General features: G+C 46.2%; 2 long non-coding RNA genes across 2 annotated transcripts; both read right to left on the bottom strand.

The window, feature by feature from the left end:
- Positions 1 to 836: 836 nt before the first annotated feature.
- LOC134808468 (uncharacterized) lies at positions 837 to 4,452 on the bottom strand. The gene is made up of 3 exons (XR_010151466.1): positions 3,622 to 4,452; positions 3,354 to 3,454; positions 837 to 2,283 (listed from the first exon to the last, which is right to left on the bottom strand). It is a non-coding gene; the product is annotated as an uncharacterized LOC134808468 (long non-coding RNA).
- A 2,143-nt stretch (positions 4,453 to 6,595) lies between these two features.
- Positions 6,596 to 11,293, bottom strand: LOC104002402 (uncharacterized). Its single transcript, XR_010151467.1, has 5 exons — positions 11,125 to 11,293; positions 8,826 to 8,926; positions 8,087 to 8,511; positions 7,052 to 7,119; positions 6,596 to 6,818 (listed from the first exon to the last, which is right to left on the bottom strand). It is a non-coding gene; the product is annotated as an uncharacterized LOC104002402 (long non-coding RNA).
- Between the last annotated feature and the right edge of the window lie 7,418 nt (positions 11,294 to 18,711).

The raw sequence follows: 18,711 nt of genomic DNA, 5'->3' as shown, positions 1-18,711 counted from the left end.
GAATTCAGAGACATGGGAGGTTGCCAGGAGATCATTTTAAAGATTTTTCTGGAGGTGGCTTTTGATGAGCGTTATTGGTCAGGGGTTGAGTTTTCTTTCCACATCTTTACTGAGAACCCTCACAGACTGTTGAAGGAGAGGTTCACAACCCATACATCCTGTTTTCCTACTACGGTGGCTCTTCACGACTCTCACATCCCAAAGCCACCTTAAAGTGCCTCTCTTTCCTCCAGCCTGGGTGACAGAGCGAGACTCCGTCTAAAAAAAAAACAGTGCCTCTCTTTCGTTCTCAATTTCTCACCTCAGCACAAAAGAGAAACTCTCTCTGAACCCAACTCCGGTTGGCCTGTCACTCCCTCCCTTCTCTTCCCACTCCCACTCTCAATCTCTTCTTTTTCCCCTATAAACAATTTTCCTGCTCCTTTCTAAATGCAATTGAGTATTTAATAAATCAGCTTGGCCAGGCGTGGTGGCTCATGCCTGTAATCTCAGCACTTTGGGAGGCCAAGGTGGGCGGATCACGAGGTCAGGAGATCCAGACCATCCTGGCTAACACGGTGAAATCCCGTCTCTACTAAAAATACAAAAAAATTAGCCAGGCCTGGTGGCGGGCGCCTGTAGTCCCAGCTACTCGGGAGGCTGAGGCAGGAGGATAACATGAACCCGAGCAGAATCATGTTTTGTCAGAAGAGAAGAAGCTCAGGAACCAAGATGGCAGACCCAGGAGCTCCCAAGGAAGGAAGGGCAGGGGGACAGTGACCAGAGATGGGATTTGCTTTGCTAGGCTGTGGGAAGGGGAAAATACCACAAGCACATATATTTCCATTTTATATTTTGATAAACTGATTTTTTAATGATTCGTTATTGTTAAGATAGGAGAAAAGTCAAATCAATGGCACAGCAAGTGTCAGTGTGGTTGGGAGGCAAGCTAACACCCACACACAAGAAAGAGGATCCCTCATTCCTCCTCCCTGAATTTCTCCTTTTCTTTTCACCAGTGCTGTGCAATCTGTTTCATTCTCCTACCTCTACACCCTGAAAGTAAAATGATTGACTAGGAAAGCCCAGACCCGCTGCGAGCAGGTGTGGGTGTTTCCATCAGCACTGTCGGAGGTGAGGATCTGCAACAGTTGCTCTTGCGTGGAGATAGGAAGCACCATCAAGTCTGCCCCTTCTGGGAAGTGTGGAAAGCCTCTCAGTCTCAATTACCTGCAGCTCAGAGGAAGACTAAGGGAAACTGAGGCACAGCTGAGCATTTCCCAAGCAGAAATGCCCTTCCTAGGAAGTAAGCATCCTTTCACTCCAGGCTGTCCATGCTGAGGTTTCTGTAAGTTCTTGAGATGGGGTATTTGTCAGGTCGTAAATATCTTCAGATTGAAGCTTGTCTCTGCTACTTTGGCAGCCTAGTAGAACCGGAGATCCACGCTGACCCTCGTCCATGCTGACCTCATGGCAGCAGGTGACATTCGGAAGATGCATGAGAGTTTCAGAAAGCACAGGGTGAGGGAGGAATGCTGGACCAGGTCAGAAATGCCGCTGCCATATGGATGAGCTCTGATTTTTTTTAATCACTGAGGAGGCAGGGGTTGTCATTTGATCTCCCTGTCCTTAATTCCTCCCATCCCCAACAGATTTGCATGAAACAGAACACCAAAGAGAGTGAAGAAACTTTGAGGAGGAAATTGTCTGAGGCCAATGTCCTGGCAAAATAGGCAGAGGATAAAGTGGGGCCGCTGTGGCCTTCTGGAGGTCCATCTGAAGCTCATCGGCTGGGTAGCCTGGGCCCAGGCCAGCCGTGGGCTCAGCAGTGGTCTGGGCAGAAGGCTTTTCTCTTGACCCGTTTGGCATGTCTGTGACTAGAACAGAGCTCAGCTATTTCCTCCCTTTTACATCTAAATACAGGATTGCGGCTGGGTAATTAGAACCTTTTTTTTCCCCCTGCTGGAGCACAGGGCAGCCATGTATCAGCCAAATTGCTCCCATTCTTAGCATGGCTCGATCCTGGGCCATTTTCCCAAGTTCTGAACTATTACATATTTGTCTCTGGGATGGCACCATTTGTGGTGGTGAATGTGCAGTTGTCTGTGACGCTCTCACATTATTTTCTTTAAATTTCCACCATGAGGCTTCAAAGACTTCAGCCCTTTCCATCAACATCAGCATAGTTAGGTTCTTATGAGTAGTTAGCTACTACAGCTGTGCTTCCAGGGAAAGCCTGGCTTCCAGAGGCACATGGACACATTAGTGCTTCTACAGGGTGTTTAGCCAGGAGGGAAGGAAGATCTGGAAAGCAGGTTGGGTGAGAAGAGAGGTTCAAGGTGCGGGGTTTCTCCTAAACACCCTGGAGCATTTGTTCCTGGGGCTGTTTGCACCTCCTGCCTCTTGTTTTGCTTCGCGTATGTGTACTAATACCTTAAAAGTGTAAGTGTTCCAGCACTTTGGGAGGCCGAGGTGGGCGGATCACGAGGTCAGGAGATCAAGACCATCCTGGCTAACATGGTGAAACCCTGTCTCTACTAAAAATACAAAAAAAAATTAGCTGGGCCTGGTGGAGGGCGCCTGTAGTCCCAGCTACTCGGGAAGCTGAGGCAGGAGAATGGCGTGAACCCGGGAGGTGGGGCTTGCAGTGAGCTGAGATTGCGCCACTGCACTCCAGCCTGGGCAACAGAGCAAGAATCCATCTCAAAAAAAAAAAAAAGTGTAAGTGTTCAGAGATAACCAATTATGCCAAATCCCGTATGATAAAATTATAATGTTAGAGTTCGAATGGCCCTTGGAGAGCAAGTTGCTCCCAAAGCCGTGTTTTATGGAGGAGAAAGGAGAAGTCCAGGGATGAGCAACTTGCCCAGTATCACAGGGCAGGCACGAAGCAGGACCAGAGCTTGGACAGACATTGGCTCACGCTCTTTCAGGTCATCAGCTGCATCCCTGACGAAGAGGGCGAGGAGGGAGAGAGGGAGGGAGAAAGGGAGGTAGCTTGCAGATGAGTACCTACTATGTGCTGCACACTAGGTTCAGTGTTTTCCAAGTTCATTCCCCACTTAGAGGCCCATAAGTGCTCATTGACTTAGGTTAAAACTCCAAGTCCACAGCTGCAGATCTACGTCTAGGAACCTCAAGAAGCTGTTGAATGTCGCCAAAGGACAATGTCATCTGTGCAGCGTAGAAAGTGAACCCATCAAAATGACAACTGAGTATCCACTCAGACACCCTAACTTCAAGCCTAGCAGGGTTGAGAGCAGTGTCAGTTCTGTGACTAACCGTCTAGAAGGATCATTGCAGCATGCCAATGTTAGACACCGCACAACAAGCCACGGACCTGACTCACCCTCAAGCTTCCCTGAGAAACCCACCTCTCGTCCTCAGCAGCTCATTCTTGGAGGCTGCATCTGCTCTTCTGTCCTCTTTGTACACGTCCTGCCGATAAGTCTCTCTGAATGTTCCCCTCAGGCGACTGAGTGACAATAACGAAACAACCATCGCAAGCAACGCTGACTAAGGGCCGTGCAGCAGGCCCTTTGCACACAGTGTCTCATTTAGTCTTCACCAGGACCCTACTATTATCTCCTACTTTACAGATGAGAAAACGGAGACCCAGTGATGTGGGCCCCCCGCCCCTACCAAAGTCCGCCAGCAAAGCCAGGATTCAGCAGCAGGTCTGCCTGACCCCAAAGCGTGTGCTCTTGACCTTTCAACTCTCCTGCTTCCAGGTCCTGCTCTTTTTCTAGAAGACATAACTTGAAAAATTAATTACAAATCCAGTAAAGGAAATGCTATTTGGAAATTAAAACAAAATAAAACAAAAAGCACAGAACTCTTCAGTCAGCAAAGAACTCACAGCTGAATTTACAAAGTTTTCATACAGTAGTAACCATGAAATCTACATATGTTTTAACAAAAGAGGAAAACTCAACAGAAAGATAAGCGAAGGATATAAATAGGAAACTCAAGAAAAGGAGTTACATAAATGGCTCAAAATATATGGAAAAAAAAAGTCAAATTTTCTAATTAAAGAAACACAAATTAAAGCAACAAAAGATTTTGGAAAATGACCAAACCCTATGTTGGAGGGAGGCAGATGGCAAAATGGGCCCTTGCACACACTAAGATGGGGAGCGGAAATTTGAAAAATGCTTTTGAGGCAGGGCCCTACTAATGGCACTTTTTAGCCTTAAAAATAAGCATAACCAGGGCCAGGTGCTGTGGCTCACGCCTGTAATCCCAGCACTTTGGGAGGCCCAGGTGGGCGGATCATGAAGTCGGGAGTTTGAGACCAACCTGGCCAATACGGTGAAACCCCATCTCTACTAAAAATACAAAAATTAACTGGGCGTGGTGGCAGGCACCTGTAGTCCCAGCAGAAGAATTGCTTGAACCCGTGAGGTGGAGGCTGCAGTAAGCTGAGATCGTGCCACTGCACTCCAGCCTGGGCAACAGGGCGAGACTCATCTCAAAAAAAAAAAAAAAAAAAAAAAGCGTAACCTTTAACTACCAATTCCAGTTCTAGGAATTTACCCTTAGGAAATAATCTCTGATGGACATAAAGAATTATCTATAAAAATGTTCTGTGCGACATTGTTAATGGTAGCAAAACTTGACAAAATGTTGAAGTTTGACAAAACAATAGGAGTTATAATTAGTAAACACAGTGTGCATCATGGAAATTATACAGCTATTAAAATGATGCTACAGCCTGAGTAACATGGTGAAACCCTATCTATACAAAAAATTAGCAGGGCATGGTGGCATACGTCTGTAGTCCCAGCTACTCAGGGGGCCTGAGGCCAGAAGGTTCGCTTGAGCCCAGGAGGTCCAGGCTGCAGTGAGCTGAAATCTTCACTCTAGCCTGGGAGACACTCTGTCTCAAAAAAGAAGGAAAAAATGATGCTTTATAAGAATATTTAGAACCTGCCAAATTTTTATAATAGTGTAAGTGAAAAAGGAGTTAATAAAACAGCATATTCAGTGCGATCTGAATTTTCTTTAAAAATATCTGTCCTTCAGCCGAGTACAGTGGCTTATGCTGGTAATCCCAGCACTTCGGGAGGCTTAGGTGGGAGGATCACTTGAGCCCAGGAGTTCAAGACCAGCCTGGGCAATACAGGGAAACCCCGTCTTTACACACACAAAAAAAATTAGCCAGGTGTGGTGGCACATGCCTGTGGTCCCAGCTACTCAAGAGGCTGAGGCAGGAGGATTGCTTGAGCCCAGGAGTTTGAGGCTGCAGTGAGCCATGATTGCACCACTTCACTCCAGCCTGGGCGACAGAACGAGACCCTGTCTAAAAAAAAAAAAAAAAAAAAAATTCTGTCCTTAACCAAGTGGTGAACATTAACACCACCCATGGTGGGGCAGGCCCACTTCATCTGCATCCTGCTATGATATGCTGAGAAAACAACATGACTTCTGAGGATTTTGTATTCCCGAAATGCAACACCTGGATCTAATAATGAGGAAATGTCAGACAACCCCCAGTTGAGGGGCATCTTGTAAAATAACTGGACTATATTCTCTAAAAATGCTAAGGTCATGGAAGATAAAGACTGAGGAACAATTCCAGATTAAGGGAGACTAAAGAGACCTGAAAAGTCAATGCAATGGGGGATGCTGGCCTGGATGCTCAGCCAGGAAATAAAATTGCTATAAAGAACATTACTGGGGCCTGGCGCGGTGGTTCACACTTGTAATCCCAGCACTTTGGGAGGCCGAGGAGGGCGGATCACCTGAGGTCAGGAGGTTGAGACCAGCCTGCCCAACATGGAGAAACCCTGTTTCTACTAAAAATACAAGATTAGCCAGGCGTGGTGGCATATGCCTGTAATCCCAGCTACTCGGGAGGCTGAGGCAGGAGAATCACTTGAACCTGGGAGGTGGAAGTTGCAGTGAGCTGAGATTGAGTCATTGCACTCCAGCCTGGGCAGCAAGAGTGAAACTCCGTCTAAAAAAACAAAACAAACAAACAAACACAAATTATTGGAACAATTGATATGATTTGTTTATGGGCTGTGCATTAGTTAATAGTGTCAATGCTAAATTTCCTGATTTCTATGTTGGTACTGTAGTTATTTAAGAGAACTATCTTATTCCAGGAAATGGGGATGCTCCTGGCCCAGGATCCCCCCACAACCTCTCACTGCTCTGGTCCCCTCTGGCACTGAAGGAAAATGGTGTAAAGGAAAATGATGTTTTCAGCATGGTCCCAAATGGTTCAGAAACTAAATGTCTGCCTATATTAGAATATTATTTAAATTATAATTTTTAATATTCATAACATCATTTAACATAATTATATTAAGATATATTTAACATAATTATTTGTAACTATATTAAGATATATTTAACATAACTATAATTATATTAAGATATATTTAACATATAATAATACTTTAGAGAGAGAGGGGTAGAAGGAATAATAAAGCAAATGGGACAAAATGTGGCCAGTTAGTGGATCTGGGTGAGGAGCATATGAGAGCTCCTTGGACTCATCTTGGAAACTTTCTCCAAGTTTGAAATCACATGAAAATAATAAGCTAGCCCAAAACTACATAAAAAACTGGAATGTTATTAACAAAAAATATCAGTAACACTTATCTTTCGGTGGTAGGATCACACTTGATTTTAATTTCATCTTCCTGCAGACAAGTGTTTTCTCAAGTTGTCCACAATACGCAGGTGTAACAATGTCAGTGGTTCATTGGACAGTCTGAACTCAGTGGGGTGTAGACATGGAACTGCCTTTAAAAAGCCCTCACTGCAGCTGGACAGCACTTTTCAGTTCCTCGATGGCATCTTGGAAGATTTCAAAACTCCCTGAGTACCTGTTAGTATGAAAACATCTGGTCTAGATTTCAGTGTTTATTTCCAATCTAACGGAGAGCTCATCTCCTTGCCCTGGTCTTTGCCTGGCCTAGGCTGGAAGGAGGTGGGAGGGGAAGGAGATGGCATGTTCTGCTTTTACCCTCCTCCTCTGCTCACCTCTGCCTCTGAGTGGTCAAGGTCAGGACAGAGGGTAGAGGTAGTAGAGGAAAGGAGACTACATTCTCTCACCCACCTGAAGCTGTTGAAGTTTCCCAGTTGGCTGGGATGCCTCTGGTAGCCAGAGTCCAAGGGCCACTCCTCCTGGGGGCCAAATGTGAGTTCTTCAGGAGGCCCTGGAGGGAGCTTACCACTACACATCCCCCTGGCACGCAAGATCCTCCTGCCCCAGCACCCCCCACGGCCTCTCCCCACTCTGGTCCCCTTGCCCAGCAGGCAGTGTACTCCAACACTTACTGGAGGACTGGAGGTCCCGCAGAGCAAAAGTCTGGAACTGACTCCACATCACCCTCCCGACCCCACCATTCTGGATCCTCTTATAGCATTTCCCCACTCAATGAATGGCACCCCTTCCTCCCCTGTCATTCTTCCCACCTCCCCTCCCTTGCTCATCCACAATCACCAAGTCCTTTCTAGTCTATCTCCTGAATATTCCCCCAGACCAATAGTTTTTCCAAACTTATTTTTAGAAATAGGCTTTTCCTTCTCAAACAGAAACTTGCGTGGTACCCTAACACACAGAACATATCAAAGTAGAGCCACCCGGGTTAAAGGGAGAAGGGGAAGGTAGAGGCGGCAGGTGGAAATTCCCCCACTGGCCACCCTCCAGCCACACACTGGTTCCTGGAATCCCTCTCAACACAAAAAACTCCAGGGGTCACGGTGGTGAGAGTGTGCTCCAATCCATCCACTTTTCCCATCACCTTGCCTCTGCCTGGATGTAGGCCAGCATTATCATGGTGCAGGGCATGGCCACGTTCTTTACTGAACCACAGTGTCCACTCTGTAGCCAGAGTGGTCTTCTCAAATGAGAAATAAAATAGTACAATAGTCTTCCCTTATCCACAGAGGATACATTCCAAGACCCCCCAGTGGATGTCCTGAACCCTACGTACACCATGTTTTTTCCTATACATACAAACCTACCTAGGATAAAGTTTAATTTATAAATTAGGCACAGTAAGAGAGTAACAACAACAACTAACACCAAAACAGAACAAGTAACACAATACACTGTCCACGATTTCACAAACAGAAGATTCATTCTTACCATAGATCTTAGCAACCTCAGCATATGATTTCTTTTTCTTTCCTTATTACATTGAGAACTTTCAGCTTTTCGCTTACAGGAAGCACTTTGCAGCCTCTTTCTGGCATGTCGGAATCACCAGCGTCGCTACTCTTGCACTTTGGGGCCATCGGGAAGTAAAATAAGGGTTGCTTGAACACAAGCACTGTGCCACTATGACAGTCAATCTGATAACCCAGACGGCTGCTAAGTGATGGGTGGGTTGAGTCATGTCTACAGCAGGAATACGATGGACAAAAGGATGATTCACATCCCGGGCAGGATGGAGCTGGGTGGCGTGAGATTTCATCACACTACTAAGAACGGCATGCAATTCGAAACGTATAAGTTGTTTATTTATGGAATTTTTCACTGAATATTGTTGGACCTCAGCGAACCATGGGTAACTGAAACCACAGATAAGGGAGGACTACTTTATATCATTCCCTTGCTTAAGCTGCTCCTCATTTTGGGGGATAAAGTTGACACCCCCCCTGAACGTGGTGTAAAAGTCCCTTCATATTCTACCCTCTGCCAGACTGCTGTCTGGGACCCCCCACCCCCCCGCCCCACATCCCAAAATTTCATATGCTGACATCCTAAACCCCAACGTGATGGTATTAAGAGGTAGGGCCTTTGGGAAATAATTAGGTCACGAGGACTCCACCCTCACAAATAGGATTAGTGCCCTTATCAAAGAGGCCCAAGAAAGCTCACTTGCCTTTTCAACACAGTAAGAAGCCTTCTGTGAATCAGAGAGTGGGCTCTCACCAGACACTGAATCTGCTGGTGTCTTGGTCTTGGACTTTCCAGCCTTTAGAACTGTAAGAAATAAATTTCTGGGCTGGGCATGGTGGCTTACGCCTGCAATCCCAGTACTTTGGGAGGCTGAGGTGGGCGGATCACGAGGTCAGGAGATCGAGACCATCCTGGCTAACACAGTGAAACCCCGTCTCTACTAAAAATACAAAAAAAAAAAAAAAAAATTAGCTGGGCGCAGTGACAGGCACCTGTAGTCCCAGCTACTTGGGAGGCTGAGGCAGGAGAATGGCGTGAACCCGGGAGGCGGAGCTTGCAGTGAGCCGAGATAGCGTCACTGCAGTCCAGCCTGGGTGAAAGAGCGAGACTCCGTCTGAAAAAAAAAAAAAAAAGAAAGAAAGAAAGATTGATTTGCCAGTGATATGTCTGATTGATTGAATAAGGGAGCCTGGGGTCAAAGGCTGTGAGGGTGGCCGCCCAGGAATGCAGGGCTGTGCAAAGCATACCAATGGTATTTCAATGAAAACATTGCTATTTGGTATCTGAATATGGAGGGTGAGGAAAAGAATTAAGATCTACATACTAATAATAATGACACTAACGATACTAATATGAAGAAGTGGGAAAACTAGTGCTATCCTTGATAGAGACAAGGTAACAGGATTTAGACGGGATATGTCTTAGCCAGTAGCCAAAGGGACTCTATAGCAGAAACTGGCTAGTTATTCACCACACTGTTGCATTACATGCCTTTGTTCATATATCTTTGTAAACTCATATGAATGTTTCCTTAGGGTACTTTCCCAAAAGAGCAGTTCGTATATCAAAGGACATATGCATATACACTTTGAAAAACTTGGGCAAGCATTTTTATCTTAAATGGCAAGTCCCATTCAGTGAATGTGAGGAGAACAGGCATTCTCCTATGTCACTGATGCAATTGTAAGACGCTACGCCTTTTCTGGAGGGAAATTTAGCAATACGGTCTTTTAAATGTAGTCTTATCAATGTGCCTATCTAGTAATTCCATTTGTAGTTTTTCTTAAGGAATTAATCAGACAAAGGGGCAAAGATATTTTTGTCAGACTTTTGGCAGCACTATATATCATAGTGAAAAATTAGGAGGAAATCTGTGTCTGGTATTAGCGGAATGATTAAATAAAATATGGCACATTCATACAATTAAAAATCATGTTGTAGACGTACATTTACGGACATAGGGAGATGTTCTCAATGATGCGTGCTACAAAAGCAGATTGCAAAGCACCAATTTGGAGGCAACGTGAGCTTAAGATTTGCTCCCCACTCAGGATTCCAGGATCCCATTTCTTTTTTTTCTTTTTTTTTTTTTTTGACTTGTACCATCACACCCGGCTAATTTTTGTATTTTTAGGAGAGACAGCCAGGCTGGTCTCGAATTCCTGACCTCAGGTGATCTGCCTGCCTCAGCCTCCCAAAGTGCTGGGATTACAGGCGTGAGCCTCTGTGCCCAACCTCCATTTATTTTTTGAGTCAAGATCAGGAGAAGGACTCGGCTGGGTCCTTTCCCTTCCTTCCTGGCAGGATCGGCCTTCCCAAGTGAAGAATGGCAGGTGGGTAGGGGATCTTTCTCTTCAACTCTTTGGCACCCGTTCCTGCTGACTGACACTCCTTGGGTTTTCAAAGAAGTTGGGGCATTTTCCCCTAGTATTCCCAGCATGGATTATGGAATCATTCCTATTACATCCCTGTGAACATCTGGGTACTGAAGGAAAGGGGACTCGAGGCTTCGGGCTTATAGATTGCAACTTGGATTGGATGTCCTGGCACCGCCCCTTACTCCATGCTCTTGAGAATCTCTGTGTTTCCATGGACAATTCCACTCCCATGCCACCCTCCATCGCCATCATTAGGACTGAAGGACACTCCATGGTCAGAACTGTATCCTTTATGTTCTTATCTCTTTCGTAATTTTTCTAACCATGGAATTGAAATCACATTGACCTCCTCCACGTCCTCCCCTTTTTCGCTTGTGAGAATGTCTTGAAAGTTTCCTTTGAAATCTAAGAAAACTGACAATACCCAGTGTCCCCATTGCTCAATGTTAGAAAAGTTCTAAAAAAATATATTCAGGTGGTGGTGGTTTTGGAAAAGTACAGAGGGTATTGAGGACGTGAGACTGATTCTCTAACAAAGAGCAGGACCAACAGCGTGGGCTATGGGTTAGACCCCACTTGCCTTCCTTTTAAATGTTGGGAAGGTTGAGCTATAAAAAAGCAAACCTTGGCCGGCTTAGATTCCTTGATCTTTGTGGGTCACACCTTCCTCTTGCCTACCATCGACAGGGTACTTGCTGCAAACATGTTGGGAGGTAATTGAGATGTAGGTTAGTGAACAGTAAGGAAGTTTCATTCTTTCACTAAAGTAGAACTTCCTTACCTCATTAGAACTTAAGAACTCCTCACAATGAGTAAAGTGCATAATAATAGATCTGACAGGGAGCTGGAATTTCTCTTGTTGTAGAAAAATTTTATTGTAAAGAAAAGTGGTATAGTATATTCGATTGAATTAAAAAATAACTCTTGTTACATTTGTTGAGAACCTAGTATATGCCAGTTCCTCGGATGCACACACACACACACACAGTTACATGTTATATGTTACGTATTATACATTATATGCTACATATTATATCTGATATTACTACATATCCATCACACACACACACACACACAAACACACACACACACATATATATATATATATATATATATATATTTTTTTTTTTTTTTTTTCCGAGACAGAGTCTTGCTCTGTAGCCTGGGCTGGAGTGCAGTGGTGCCATCTAGGCACACTGCAGCCTCCACCTCCCAGGTTCAAGCGATTCTCCTGTGTCAGCCTCCCCATTAGCTGGGATTACAGGCACCTGCCACCACACCTGGCTAATTTTTTTTGTATTTTTAGTAAGACAGGGTTTCACCATTTTGCCCGGGCTGATCTTGAACTCCTGACCTCAAGTGATCCTCCTGCCTCAGCCTCCCAAAGTGCTGGGATTACAGGTGTGGCCACCGTGCCCGGCCTATGTGATACATATTAGATATCACATATTGCAGCCAGGAGGAGACTAGCACTGTATTTCTAATGCCTGAGCTTTCCTTACTGACAATTTGACCCCAAAGGTTAATGGGGTTGCTTTTTTTTTTTTTTTTTTTTCTGCAGGGGACAAGTGGGAAGCAGAGCTCTCTAGCCAAAAAATTTCCAGAAGATCCATTAGGGCTTTTCATTTTTGGGATGGAAAAGGGAAGAAAGGCCTGGAAAGAGTCGTGAGGATGTTGATTGCTGGGTTGGTGGAGAGCACTCAGCTGCAGCCCCTATGGGAAAAGATTGCCGGAGCCAGCTTTATTGAGTGAGGCGGGCCCAGAGCAGGGAGACCAAGCTGACAGGTACCAGCAGTTGACCCCAGCAACACACAGTCTCGGGAACAGTAGCAACATGAGCCTGGGAGGGCAGGCTCCTCTTTGCTTGGGAGTTGAAAGTTGGGGGAACTTTTAAAATAACTCATTGCAGAGAACGAGGTGCTCTTTGACTGTCAGCGGACAGAGTTCACAGATTCCCTGAGGGCTGGATGGATGAGATACAGAAAGACAGAGCTAGGATCTAGAAAATACCTTGGTGGGCCTGAGCGCTGCCATGATGCTGACAACCGCATCCAGGCCAGGACAGGGGCTGGCTTAGCAGCCACATGTGTAAAAAGTCATTAGGCACAGAGAGGTACATGGAGGGGAAGAGTCTATGAAAAGGGCTTTGAACCTCAGGAAGTGTGACCCAAGTGCTGACCCGAGGGGCTGTTTTGGGAGCTGGTAAGACCACACCTGTGCTTTGTGGTTGGCACCAAACAGCACAAATGCTCCCTTTCTCAGCTGCCTGGAGACCCTGTCCGCTAATCATGGCTCTCTCTCATTTCCATCTCATCTTCACTCCTATCTGCCCTGGATCCTCCTCCACCTCCTTGACTTGTCGCCACCCCCTCTGAACCACTGTTGATTCTCTAGGGCCCCTTCTTTTCCAGAGCTCTCTGCCGTCCTTCTTGCTGCCCATCTGATAAACCTTTCGACATGGAAGCATTGGCGTTTGTCCCCTGCCATCTCCCATCCCAACCCTCCAGTGGCTCCTAACAACAGCAACAATAGCCACCAGTTACTGAAAGCCTAACCTATGCCCGTTATCATGTGCCCGTTATCAGTGTGGTGCAGGTGGTGGTGGGGATTTTAAATTGAGTCGTTCTTGGGTACCTCCCTGCTCTCCTACTCCCCACCCCGCCAACACACACACAACACACACACAACACACACGATCAGTTTAGCTACTTAGTGATTTCCATTTTCAAAAATCAGCCAGAAAGAAGAAAAACAGACGTTTTCTGGGGGGTGTTAATTAGTGAATAGTGTGTTCAGTTGTTACCCATGAGAGCTGATTGTCAGCAACAGCAAACAGGCACCCAGATACAGGAACAGCACGGCACCGTGTTCTCTGGGCCCACCCAGGTTGGTGCATTCTTTAGGCAGAGTTATGGTGGGAGAGGAACTAGGGTGTGCTGAAGACCTACTAGGTGCAGGGCCTGTTCTTTTCGTTTTTTTTTTTTTTTTTTTTTGAGACTGAGTCTCACTCTGTTGGCCAGCCCAGAGTGCAGTAGAGGGATCTCGGCTCACTGCAACCTCTGCCTCCCAGGTTCAAGCGATTCTCCCACCTCAGCCTCCAGAGTAGCTGGGATTATAGGTGCACGCCACCACATGTGGCTAATTTTTTGTAGAGATAGGGTTTCACCATGTTTGCCAGGCTGGTCTTGAACTCCTGATCTCAGGTGATCTGCCTGCCTCGGCCTCCCAGACTGCTGGGATTGCAGGTGTGAGCCAACACACCTGGCCTGTTCTGAGAGCTGTGTATTTGCAAGTTCCAGGCTCCTGTCTTCTCCAGAGAAGCCACAGGCCCATATGAACATAGAATACCCAGCCATGCTGACCACATGGACCCAGTCCCCCTTGCACTGAGTTGGAGTCCTCCAGCCCAGATCAGCTGGTATCTCCTGGCCTCTGCTCTCTATTCGATCGACGCAAACCCTCCAAGGAAGGATACACGGAAGGCTCAACTCTCTCCGAAGATGTGCCAGAGGGCCCACAGGGGATCTCCGTTCACCAAATAGCCAGTTTCTGTGAATTCACCTACTGAATTATTGTTTCCTGCTCTGTGTCCTGCAGTTGCTTCTTTATCTCTACCCCAGTAGGCGCCAAAACAAACTCTTTGCCTTGTTTCCCTTCCCAACCCAGCAAATGGGGATACCCTGGGCTGTCGCGTCAGCAGAACGTGTACTGATGAGTTGTGGGCCCCCAAGTAAGTTCACGTGATGGAACTGAGCGCAAACGACTTAAAGCCACCGCTTTGAGTCCTGTTGCAGAAGCCCTTTCAGCCAGTCTCCCAGGAGGGCTTCTCACTGCCCTTTATCTGTGGAGCCCCCAGCCTTCTGCCACTTTGCAAGATTTTTCCTCTCTCTTCTCTTCCAATCTCTCCTGTTATCTTCCAAATTTGGCTCCAGGCATATCTGAATCCATGGAGGTGCTTGGCTGAACAAAAGGATCTTTATAGGACAGGATGTCCCTTAGAAGAGCATTATGGTTATAAATGGCAAAGACATTTTCCTCCTTTGCTGAATTACGTTTAACGACCCCCAAACGCTTCACCTTGTATGTTGATGTTGAACCTGAGGCAAACAAACAGTCTATGGACTTGGGTCACTGACACAGCCTCCTTTCCCTGGCTCCCCTCAGAGGTCTGCCCACCTTTCCACAACTTTGGTGTGTATAAGGTGTATAACGATACCCCATCTTCCCTCGTCTGAGCCCACCTCACCTGGCATGTTGTCCACGGCCTCCCTCAGGCCAGCCCTTTATTGAGACATGTCAAAAGAAAGAATGAACCCTCCTTCGCCTCCTCCTTCTTCTTTTAATTAATGGATTTTGTTTTTTAGAACAGTTTTAAATTTCCAGAAAAATTGAGCAGATAAGACAACTCCTATATACCTTGCTTTGTGTTCTCACCAAATTTCTCTTGTTAACATCTTACATACCAGTATGGTACATTTGTTAGAATTAATGCAGTTCTATTGATACATCATTATTAACTGAAGCACACCGTTTATTCAGATTTCCTTTGTTTTTACCTAATGTCCTTTTCATGTTCCAGGATCCCATCCAGGATCCCACATTACACTGAGTCGTCTGGTGTCCTTGGGTGCCTTGTGGCAGTGACAGCTTCTCAGACTTGCCTTGTTTTTGAAGACTTTGACAGTTTTGAGGATTGCTGGTCAGGTATTTCGTAGGCCACCCCTCTGGTGGAATGTATTTGATGTTTTACTCCTGCTTGTACTGGGGTTATGGGTTTTTTCGAGGAAGATGGCAGAGGTAAAGTGTCATTTTCATCCTGTTGCAATGAAGCTGCATGCTATTAGCATGATTGATCACTGTGGATGCTGGCCTGGAGCGTCTGGCTGAGGGAATGTGTGTCAGGTTCCTCCTCTGTCAAGTCACTCCTTTTAGCCCCTCTTTCCAGGCGGTATGAATTGGGAGGAAGCCCCCATACACAACTCACACTTGCGAGGTGGGGAATCATGCTCTACCTCTTAGAGAATGGAGTATCCACAGAGGTTCTGTAGAATTCGTCTGCATGGGAAATTTGTCTCTTGCACATTCTTAAATTTATTAAATTGTTAATAAATGTGTTAATTTATTCAGTTAGGTATTTATATGGTATGGACTCACGGGTATTTATTGTATGCTTTGGGTTATAATCCATTGCAACTTTGTTGATTTATTTGTTCAAATTGTTCCTGCTTTGACCCTGGGTGGTTCTTTCAATGGGCTCCATTGCACCTTTGCATACCCCCATATCTCTGTCTCTCTCTCTCTCTCTCTCTCTCTCTCTCTCTCTGTGTGTGTGTGTGGTCACTTTCTTTCTTGGTGGCACGACAAGATGCTCCCTTTTCTTCATTTCACCCCTGCTCTTGGTTATTCTTGCTCCTGTTTTCAAATCTGTTGGAGATTTAAAAAACGTGAATGTCCCAACTACCAGAGGGCCAAGAATATTGACTCCTCTCCATGGGTAACCCAGTGGGTGTCCACGTTCCCCCTTGGCTGCAAAAGCATGTTTTCATTTATTCCTTGCAGCACACCTTTGAGTGGATAGCAATATTCTCATTTGACAGAAACTCAGAAATGTTAAATAACCAGGTCAAAACCACACAGAGAAGAAGCAGGGAACAGCACCTGAACCCCATGCAATGCAGTTGCCTCGCCTTTGAGGGGGCAGTTCCCAGTCTCCACCTGGGGCAAGCACGATCACAGGGCCTCTCTGAGGAGGATACAGACCTCCAAGTCTTCCCCATGTGCGCCTCGTTCAAAACCCTCTGGTAGATCCTGGAGCACTGTCTCCCTCAGGCCACTTCAGCTGTTTGGGACTTTGGAAATTCACCTCCCTACCAGAGAATAAAGAATGGGTAACTGGATAATTTTTGCAACAACAAACCATGCCCCTGTAAGCAGCTCGATATCCATTCCCTGGATTAAAAATTGTCTGCTGGCCAGGCATGGTGACTCACGCCTATAATCCCAACACTTTAGGAGGCTGAGGTAAGTGGATTATGAGGTCAGGAGTTCGGGACCAGCCTGGCCAACATAGTGAAACCCCATCTCTACTAAAAATACAAAAAAATTAGCCAGGCGTGGTGGCAGGCACCTGTAATCCCAGCTACTTGGGAGGCTGAGGCAGGAGAATCGCTTGAACCTGAGAGGCGGAGGTTGCAGTGAGCCAAGATCACGCTACTACACTCCAGCCCGAGCAACAATGCGAGACTTCGTCTCAAAAAAAAAAAAACAAAAAATTATCTGCTGTAAACAGGGAGAGGTGTGAATAGTGTTGCGTTCACTCTGCTCATTACAGGATGGCTCTTGGTGGATTTTCAATGACATTCAACAAATGAAGGGGGAAAAGTAAATAAACCAAAACCACCCTATTTTTATGAGAGGGTATGCATATTTACATATCAGTCTCATATTTCAGTGTTCCAGTTTGGGCTATGGTTTTTTAAAAAGGCACTATTTGTTTTTCCTTTTTATAGAAACAAATTTCACTTTGAATTGTGGCAGGTTTTTTTTTCTAAAGAAAAAGCTACTTTTAAATTTTAGAACTGAAAGAGTGTCTGGTCCATAGCAACCACATGAACAAGATTTCAAGAAATCCTACAGGACTCTACCAGAAATGGAATGGACGACTTGTCTGCTGTGTAGTTCATGGTCAAACACTGTCGTCGCTGGGGCCTGTGGTCCAGACCACAAACATGTGATGAGGGCCCAGAAGAAGGGGCCAGGCTGAGTCAGACCTTCGGCCTGCCTGGGCACTGGCTCTGCAGAGCCCAGAGAGATGTCTCTCACCCTGCCTCCCACCTCACTCGCCCATGGCTGGGACCCCTCCTGCCTGCTCCTGTCCACGTCCCTGCCTGAGGCCACGGCTCTAATCTCCTGCCAAAAGCTGCCCCACTCCTGGGCCACAGAGTCTGATCCCTGGAGGGGCTGGATTGTGCTGAAAGGGAGGAGGAAGAGCAGGGCTGGGAAGTGTGTCCCGAGTCACTGAGCCCAGAGGGTCCGAAACGCAGCAGCCCGGCTTGTATCCACCATGGGTGTCTTACGCTGGCACAAGTACCAGTCAGGCCCACCAGAGGGTGGTTTAAATTCTCCCTCAACCCCCAGTTGTGGACCAGGACTTGGTTTGCATTCAGTTTTGGAGGGAGGATGAACTCAGCTTTTCTGATGCTCGGGGTTAAAAAAAAAAACAAGCCAGTCCACAGTCTGCACTCCATTGACTGGCCCTCCCTCGAACTCCCAGTCCTCATGCTGTGTTCCTAAGATTAGCTGTTCAACAGGGCCCCCTCCAGGTGTGTTACTGAATAACAACAACAATAATGGAATAGTTTGAAATGCCAGGCACAGTCTGAAGTGTGTTATAGACTTGTATTATCTCACTCAAGCCTCACAGCATCCCTGCGTGAAGGTGGACTCATTATCCCAAATTTGCAGACAACAAGACTGAGGCTCAGAGAGATCAGTAAGTAGTAGAGCTGAGATTCAAGCCTGGATTCGCTTGACTCCGTAGTCCATGTACTAACTAACCACTAGGTTAAACTCCCTTGTTGGGCCTGACCCATGAATTGGAAAACCAGAATCTGGCCCCATCTTCGTCAGTACTTGGCTGGGTCACCTTGAGAAAGTCACTTTCCCTCTCCTGTCCTCTGATTTATTATCAGTCAAATACAGGTAGTACCTATCAGGGTTTCCTGAAGAGGTGCCTATGAAAATGATTTGTTTCCCTGCTGTAAGTGATAAGAAAACCTCCAAAGATAATGCCCCCCTGTCTTTTTAAGGCTTCTCATTCTTTCTTATGGCACTTTCTGCTCATGAGTGGAAACTTATGTGTATTTACTGCAGGGACAACCACATTTTGTCCGCAGAGCTATGGGGTGCAGCAAAGGAAGGTAGGATTTGGTACATTTCCCCAACTCTCTCCTGACCAGATCCATATATTCTCAGCTGGTTGGAGGCGTGACTCCAATCTAACTGACCCACAAAACCTCTGCCTCTCTCCCTTCTCTGCTTGACTCATCCATTCTTCAGAACCCAGTTTGGGAGATCTCTTCCAGAAAGGCTTCTGTGACCATCAGTCTGAGTGTGGGGCTTCTCCTTGAGCTCCCACCAAGCTCTCTCTCTTTTTGTTTTCTTTTTTCCACACAGGATTGTGCTCTGTCACTCAGGCTGGAGTCCAGTGGT

The sequence above is a fragment of the Pan troglodytes genome, chromosome 16 (genome assembly GCF_028858775.2).
Source record: "Pan troglodytes isolate AG18354 chromosome 16, NHGRI_mPanTro3-v2.0_pri, whole genome shotgun sequence".
Lineage (NCBI taxonomy): Eukaryota > Metazoa > Chordata > Mammalia > Primates > Hominidae > Pan > Pan troglodytes.
This window is presented reverse-complemented; position numbering and strand designations above follow the sequence as displayed.